Source organism: Crocuta crocuta, unplaced genomic scaffold (assembly GCF_008692635.1).
Source record: "Crocuta crocuta isolate KB4526 unplaced genomic scaffold, BGI_CrCroc_1.0 scaffold3, whole genome shotgun sequence".
Lineage (NCBI taxonomy): Eukaryota > Metazoa > Chordata > Mammalia > Carnivora > Hyaenidae > Crocuta > Crocuta crocuta.
This window is the reverse complement of record NW_027529934.1, coordinates 8624915-8634025: the sequence shown is the minus strand read 5'-3', so window position 1 is coordinate 8634025 and position 9111 is coordinate 8624915.

Genomic DNA, 9111 nt, shown 5'->3' with positions numbered 1-9111 from the left:
CAACCTTCCCAAATTATCTGCCAGGGGTCAAGTCACAGCACAGTTGAGAAGTGCTCTGGGGTAGGACACTGCCATGCGGATGGGAAAGCAGGTGCAAGGGCATGAGGTAGAAGAGTTCCTGCTGCATTAAAAAAAAAACCAGCAAGGAAGCCAGTGAGGATGGAGCCCAGTAAAGGGTGGTGACTAGGTAAGGTGAGAGAGACCTCGGACGACCAGGCCATTGTATGTCACTATGAATGAAGTGCGTGTGTCATACTGGATTGTGTAGTCATGTCAGTTGAGTATATACACCTCAGAGCATAACTGCTGGACCGCAGGTTACCCATAGATTCAAGTTTAGTAGATTGTTCCGTCTTGAAAGTATGTTTGCCGAGCTGATCTCCTCCAGCAGTGTAGGAGGATCCTAGCTGTGCCACATCCTGGCCAACACTTGGTATTTCTTGGCTTTCTCCTTTGTGGGTTTTGGCGGGTATAGAGTCCTAACTCATATCAGTTTTTTTTTCTTTTAAGGTTTATTGTCAAGTTGGTTTCCATATAACACACAGTGCTCATCCCAACAAGTGCCCTCCTCCATGCCCATCACCCCCCTTCCCCTCTCCCTGACCCTCATCAGCCCTCAGTTTGTCTGAGTATAAAAGAGTCTCTCATGGTTTGCCTCCCCCCGCCTCTCTGTTTTTCTCCTTCTTCTCTCCCATAGTCNACCAGTTTACATTCCCACCAACAATGTAGGAGGGTGCCTGTGTCTCCACATCCTCGCCAGCATCTAGGGTCTCCTGATTTGTTCATGTTAGCCACTCTGATCAGCATGAGGTGGTATCTCTGTGGTTTTGNATCACTTGAAGGACATTTAGGCTCTTTCCATATTTTGGCTATTATTTGAAAGTGCTACTATGAACATAGGGGTCCATGTGCCCCTATGANCTTTGAGAAGAATGCTGGTGCAATTTTGATTGGGATTGCATTGCATGTGTAGATTGCTCTGGGTAATAATGACATTTTAACAACATTTATTTTTCCAATCTGTGAGCATGGNAGTCCATTTTCATTCATGATTTTGTCTATTTGGGTGCTCCCTCTTTTCTTTTTGAGAAGCCTGGCTAGAGGTTTGTCAATTTTGTTTGTTTTTTCAAAAAACCAATTCTTGGTTTCATTGATCTGTTCAACTGTTTTTTTTAAAATTCAATAATTGTTTATTTCTGCCCTGATTTTTATTATTTCTCTTCTTCTGCTGGGTTGGGGTGCTCTTGTTGCTCTGTTTCTATTTACTTTAAGTGTGCTGTTAGATTTTGTATTTGTGCCTTTTTAGTGTCTCGAAATAGGCCTGGAGTGCAATGTACTTTCCTCTTAGGACTGCCTTTGCTGCATCCCAAAGAGTTTGGATTGTTGTATTTTCATTTTCATTTGTTTCCATATATTTCTTAAATTTCTTCTCTAATTGCCTGATTGGCCCATTCTTTCTTTAATAGGGTGTTCTTTAACCTCCACATTTCTGGAGGTTTTCCAGACTTCTTCCTGTGGTTGATTTCATGTTTCATAGCATTGTGATCTGAAAGTATCCATGGTATTATCTCAGTTCTTTTATATTGAAGGCTCCTTTATGACCCAGTATGTGATCTGTCTTGGAGAATGTGCCATGTGCCCTTGAGAAGAAAGTGAATTCCATAGGCTCAGGATGTAGAGTTCTAAATATATCTGTCAAGTCTGTCCGGTCCAATATGTATTTCAGGTCCATTGTTTCTTTAGTGATTTTCTGTCTAGTTGATCTATCCATTCCTATAAGTGAAGTATTAAAGTCCCCTGCTCTTAGCACATTCTTATCAATAAGATTGCTTATGTTTGTGATTGTTTTATGTATTTGGGTCCTTCCAAATTTGGTGCGTAGACATTTATAATTGTTAGTTTTTCCTGATGGATAGACCCTGTAATTATTATATAGTGCTCTTCTTCATCCCCTGTTATTGCTTTTACTTTAAAGTCCAGTTTGTCCAATATACATATGGGCACTCCAGCTTTCTTTTGATTTCCAGTAGCATGATAGATATTTCTCCATCCACTTACTTTCAGTCAGAAGGTGTCCTCAGGTCTAAAATGAGTCTAGTGTAGACAGCACATAGATGGATTTTGTTTTTTTAAGACCCTACGTCTTTTGATTGGAGAATTCAGCCCATTTACTTTCAGTGTTATTGAAAAATACAGGTTTAGAGTCATTGTGTTCTCTGTATAAGCATGTACGATTCATGCTTATAGTGGTGTCTCTAGTACCTTGTGTTCTTACATCATTTCCCTCATAGAATCTCCCTTAGGATTTCTTGTAGGGCTGGTTTAGTGGTGATGAATTCTTTCAAGCTTTGTTCATTTGGGAAAACCTTTATCTCTCCTATTCTGAATGACAGGCTTGCTGGATAGAGGATTTTTGGCTGCATATTTTTTCTGTTCATCACACTGAAGATTTCCTGCCATTCCTTTCTGGCCTGCCAAGTTTTAGTAGATAGGTCTGCAACTACTCTGATACGTCTCCCTTTGTATGTTAGGGCCTTTTTATCCCTAGCTGCTTTCAGAATTCTCTCTTTGTCCTTATATTTTGCCAGTTTCACAATGATATGTCATGCAGAAGATCGATTCAAGTTACATCTGAGGGGAATTCTCTGTGCCTCTTGGATTTCAGTGTCTGTTTACTTCCCCAGAGTGGGGAAGTTCTTGGCTATGATTTGTTCAAGTACCCCTTCAGCTCCTTTTTTTCCCTCTTCTTCTTTGGGAATTCTTATGATATGGATATTGTTTGGTTTGATTGCATGACTCAGTTCTCGAATTCTCCTTTCGTGCTTCTGAATCAATTTATCTCTCTTTTTCACGGCTTCCTCTTGCTCTCTAATTGAGTCTTCTAATTCACTATGCTCCTCTCTGCCTCTTCAATCCATGCACTGGCCACCTCCGTTATATTATGCACTTTATTTATAGCATTTTTTAATTCATCTGAACTATTTTTAAGGTCCATAATCTTTATAGCAATAGCTTCTCTGGTGTCTTTCATACTTTTTTCAAGCCCAATGATTAATTTTATGACTATTTTTCTGAATTCCTGGACAGTTATGTTGCTTGTATCTGTTTTGAACAATTCTTAGCTGTCATTTATTCCTGGAATTTCTTTAGAGGAGAGTTCTTCCATTTCATCATTTTGGCTAGTTTTCTGTGTCTTGTAAATTTTAAAAGCTTGTTATGCACTCTGTACCTGCAAGTTCTGCTATATTAAAGGAGGTTCATTGACTGTCCATGGCCTGTCCATTTAGGAAGTGTTCTTTTAACAGTGTCTCTCGATCTCTCTTGTTGTGCCTTTGGTTATTTTATTTCCCTACTCGTAGTGATATTTGGGAGTCTCCACCATTTGTACTTTGGCTTGTTTCTTGAGGTAGCCCTGAAAAGGAAAACAGACAGACAAACACACTTGGAACAAAAACACACGAATGCACAGACAAATCAAACAAACAAGCAAACTGAAAGGGAAAAACAACAACAACAACAACAAAAGACAAAGGACAGTCTAAAAGCATAAAACCTGAAATCCCAGCTACAAATAAAGAGCAGGGTGGAGGAAGTGCTGATGAAGAGCATATATATGAGGAGAGAAATGACAGGGGNATCTTTATAGCAATAGCTTCTCTGGTGTCTTTCATACTTTTTTCAAGCCCAATGATTAATTTTATGACTATTGTTCTGAATTCCTGGACAGTTATGTTGCTTGTATCTGTTTTGAACAATTCTTAGCTGTCATTTATTCCTGGAATTTCTTTAGAGGAGAGTTCTTCCATTTCATCATTTTGGCTAGTTTTCTGTGTCTTGTAAATTTTAAAAGCTTGTTATGCACTCTGTACCTGCAAGTTCTGCTATATTAAAGGAGGTTCATTGACTGTCCATGGCCTGTCCATTTAGGAAGTGTTCTTTTAACAGTGTCTCTCGATCTCTCTTGTTGTGCCTTTGGTTATTTTATTTCCCTACTCGTAGTGATATTTGGGAGTCTCCACCATTTGTACTTTGGCTTGTTTCTTGAGGTAGCCCTGAAAAGGAAAACAGACAGACAAACACACTTGGAACAAAAACACACGAATGCACAGACAAATCAAACAAACAAGCAAACTGAAAGGGAAAAACAACAACAACAACAACAAAAGACAAAGGACAGTCTAAAAGCATAAAACCTGAAATCCCAGCTACAAATAAAGAGCAGGGTGGAGGAAGTGCTGATGAAGAGCATATATACGAGGAGAGAAATGACAGAGGTGGGGAGAAATCAAAATTGAACATTGACCAGGCAGAGAGACTAAACGATTTAATTCAGAGAGAGAAAGAGGAGAATAAGGTAGGAGGCGAGGAGAAAGAAACGAAGATAATGTTACCCAAAGAAACTATATAGTCTGATTATTCCAGAGAGAGAGAAAGGAAGGTAACAATGGAGGTGTAGAATATGCATCAAGAGAATGGATTAAATGTGACCATTTACGCAAACCAATGACCAAGAGTATCCAGTCCAGTGGAGGGGAGAGAGAAGAATGAGATAGGGGAAAATATACCTGAATAGCAAGAATTGATCTAGATGTAATCACGGCAATGCATCANTGGTTATTTTATTTCCCTACTCGTAGTGATATTTGGGAGTCTCCACCATTTGTATTTTGGCTTGTTTCTTGAGGTAGCCCCGAAAAGGAAAACAGACAAACACACTTGGAACAAAAACACATNGTGGGGAGACAACTGGCGGCGCCCCAGTCCCTTCTCAAACCAAGTGTTGCAACTCACTCTTTTGGGTCCTTTCTCCCTGTGCCTTGTTCGTAGCCAACGTGGGCCATGTTCTATGTCCCAAGCCCTGCGTCATTTCCAGATTTTAGTCCGTGCACTTTAATGATACCTCCCGAATTGTAATCCCGCAGGCCAGGCAGCTTCCTAGCTAGGGGTCGAGTAGGGTGAGTAGGGGAGCAGTTTCTCCTGGCACCACCTGGGACTGGGGCACCCAGCCCAAAGGAAGTACCACAGCTAGAGATAGGATCTCTCTCTCTGAATGCCCCGTGGTTAGAGATGGGATAAGATCCCTCTCTGTCCCAGGCCGCGGTTTTTCTCTTCTGCACGGACAGTTCTATGAGAAGTTTCAGCCACTCTTTCTCTTCCCCTCGTCTCTCTGAGGCTCTCCTCGGAGGGGGAATCCCTCCCCTCCGTGCCTCTGGGTCTCAGCCCATTTTTATCTTCCCCAGTTTGCAATCACGCACCTATGAGGCTTTCTTCTTTGTGGACTCTGTCTCTTTTCCTCCCGGACTCTTGTGGTTTAGTCTCCTATGGCTTCAGCCCTTCTTTGTTTGAGAGATGCAGGCAGGTGAAAAATATGGAGCTCCCTACTTCTCCACCATCTTGCTTCTCCTCATTTCAGTTTTAATCTTTTCCTGATGTTTGTTAGCCCTTTGGGTAAAGTGTATATTCAGGTGTTTTGCTCATTTTTCTATGGAGTTGCCTGTATCTATCTATCTATCTATCTCCCTCCCTTCCTTCCTTCTCCTTCTGCTGTTGCTGCTGCTGCTGCTATTACTACTACTACTACTACTACTACTACTACTACTACTACTACTACTATTACTACTACTACTACTTCTTCTTCTTCTTCTTCTTCTTCTTCTTCTTCTTCTTCTTCTTCTTCTTCTTCTTCTTCTTCTTCGGTATGATTTCTTTGTATTCTGGATCGAGCTTCTAGAATCTGTGATCCTCCTCCAGAGGTTTGAAGATTATCTGTATATGTTTTCTGTTGCTGTACAGAGAGTTGCCACAAACTATGGGAGCTTAAACCAGCACATCGGTATCAGCTCACTTGTAGATGGGGAGTCTAGCATGGTCTGGTCGGGGTGTCTGCTCAGGAGATCCCAAAGCCAAATCACACTATCCTGTGGGTTGAATTCTCCTCTGGAAGATGGCAGGGAGCTAGAATCTCTTTCCAAGCTCCTCCTTGCCACTGGCATAACTCAGTCCCCTGTTGGCTGTAGGACTGGGGTACCCATTTCCTTGCTAGCTGTGATTAGGGAGCTGCTCTGTATCCCTCTCACATGACACCCTCCAGCTGCAAAGCCAGTAGATTGTACATCAAATCCTTCTCATGCTTTGAATTTCTGGCTTCCTCTGTCCCCCACCTCTAGAGCCAGATTTAAAAGGCTTATCTGATGAGGCCAGACCCACCAGATAGTCTCCATTTTTAATTAACTCAAAGTCAACTAATTAGTAACCTCAATTATATCTGAAAATCCCCTTTGGCTTCATGTAATATGGGAGCAAGAGCCCATCTTTTCCTAAGTTCTACCTACCTTAGAAGGTCACTGGGCTCTTAGCATTCTGCCCACTACATGACTGAAACTGGTCATTCTGGGGTCAAAGCAACCTTAGCAGATGATATAGCAACTGCAAAGGCCCTGAGGTGCGAATGTGACCCACCCACCCCCAACTCCAGGAGGTGAATGTGGCGCAGGAATGCATGGAGAGTCTTGGGAGACCAAGCCAGAGGGCCGTCAGGCTGGATGTTTCTTGCCTTATGCACTGTAGTTAAGAATTTTGGATTTTACTCTGAGAGAAATGGAGGGAGCTAAGCAGTGATGTATTCTGATGGATTTTTTAGGCTGCTGGGTAAAGAATGATCATGATGGGGTAAAAGTGGAAGCAGGGCCGGTTAGGAGACAAAAACCACTAAGCTAGGTGGGAGTACAGGTGCTTGGAGCAAGCAGGTAACCAAGGAGATGGTGAGAAGTAGTGGGCTCCTGGATGTACTTGGTGGGGATTGTTGCCAAGTGGGATGTGTGGGGCAGAAAGAAAGGAAGGAGTGAAAGGTGATTCCATGGTCTCTGACCTCTGCTCATCTTGATTACTCAGGGATAGGACACATCAGGGGTGGAGCACATTTGAGGGGAAGATCAGAAGCTCTGTTTGGATGTGTTAAGTTTGATATATCAAGGCGCCACCAAGTAGAGTTGTCAAGTGAGCAGATTAAAGCACAAACTTGGGGCACCCAGGTGGCTCAGTTGGTTGAGCATTCAACTTTGGTTCTGGTCATAATCTCATGGTTCATGGGTTCAAGCCCCATGTTGGGTTCACTGATGTCAGCGTGGGGCCCTCTTTGGATCCTCTGTCCCTTTCTTTCTGCCCCTCCCCTACTCATGATCTGTCTTTCTGAAACATTAAAAAAAAAGAAAAGAAAAACACAGCCTGGTGTTCAGTGGAGCAGGATAGGTCATGTACATAAACTGGGAGTCATCAGCACATGGCTGTTCCTGAAGGCCAGGAGTCTGAGGAAGCCACTAAGAGAGAGGAGCAGTCTGGGACCCAGCCCTGGGGTGCTCTTCATTAATGGGGTCGGGGATACTGGATGGGAGTATGCAGAGAAATAGGGAGGAATCCAGGAGGGCATGGTGTCCTGGAACCCAAGTGAAAAACAGGTTGCAAAGAAAAGAGGTTGAGCAACCTCGGCAGGTATGCCAATGATCCAGTCACGTGAGGACCACGACTTTGGCATTCGCTTTCACAGAGTGCGTTTTCAGGCTAGTGGCTCAGCAGTGGCAGATCCAGGGGTTCAAGAGTGAGTGGGAGGAAAGGAATACAAAGAAGACATATGAGAAGAATGTTACACTAGCCAGGATCAGGCAGGTTCTGTTGTGGTGACAAATACCCCCCAGCTGTCACTGTCTCCGCGCACTACATTTATGTCTTGTTCATGTATATCTTGTTCATCATATGTATTGAGGAAAGGTCAGCAAGAAGGCTCTGGTCACTGGAGTTACTTCAGAGCCATGCTGAAAGAAGGTCTCTTGCAACATGAATTTGCATGATCACCCTGTAGAGGGAAGGGGGAGGTGAACTGTGCACCATTTCAGAGCTCAGTGGCTAAAGCAAGTCACGTGGCTATGCCTCATTTCAGATGTTGTGGAACAGCACTGATGGGTAACGCAAAAAACAGACTGGTTGAACTTCTCTGCAGATGCCTTCCTTTGTGCATCCAGTACTGCTGTGCTGAGGTGTCGCCCTCATGGCTGGTGTTGCCCTCGGGGCTGAGACTGCAGAGGTGGGCACGGTCGAGTCCCCTCACTACTCATGTGAGAAGTACAGACCAGTCACATGCAAGTGCCCAATAAGCTAATGGAGAATAAAATTGGATATGACAGTGTGTGGAGGGCATGCTATTGTAGACGGGCTGGCCAAGAAAGGCCTCTTGGGAGTGATGGCCTAGGACTCAACAACAAAGGGGGAGAAAGGTTAAGGGCAGGGTTTTGGCCAGGATAAGCATGGACAGAGTGAGAGGGCCCCAGGGCCTCAGGCCCAGGAGCATGAAGGCAGTGCAGGTCCTTCTAGGTGACTGGGGTCAGGGTGGTTGGGAGGAATCGGGTACTGCAGTCCAGGGCTGTGTTTCATTCATTCACTTGTTGATTTGTNGAGCTCAGTGGCTAAAGCAAGTCACGTGGCTATGCCTCATTTCAGATGTTGTGGAACAGCACTGATGGGTAATGCAAAAAACAGACTGGTTGAATTTCTCTGCAGATGCCTTCATTTGTGCATCCAGTACTGCTGTGCTGAGGTGTTGCCCTCATGGCTGGTGTTGCCCTCGGGGCTGAGACTGCAGAGGTGGGCACGGTCGAGTCCCCTCACTACTCATGTGAGAAGTACAGACCAGTCACATGCAAGTGCCCAATAAGCTAATGGAGAATAAAATTGGACATGACAGTGTGTGGAGGGCATGCTATTGTAGACGGGCTGGCCAAGAAAGGCCTCTTGGGAGTGATGGCCTAGGACTCAACAACAAAGGGGGAGAAAGGTTAAGGGCAGGGTTTTGGCCAGGATAAGCATGGACAGAGTGAGAGGGCCCCAGGGCCTCAGGCCCAGGAGCATGAAGGCAGTGCAGGTCCTTCTAGGTGACTGGGGTCAGGGTGGTTGGGAGGAATCGGGTACTGCAGTCCAGGGCTGTGTTTCATTCATTCACTTGTTGATTTGTTTGTATAACAAACATCTGAGTGTTTGTATGTCCCAGCGGTAAGGAGGGAATGGCACATCACACCAACACACACTCTTTTTTTTTTTTTTTAATTTTTTTTATTTTTTATT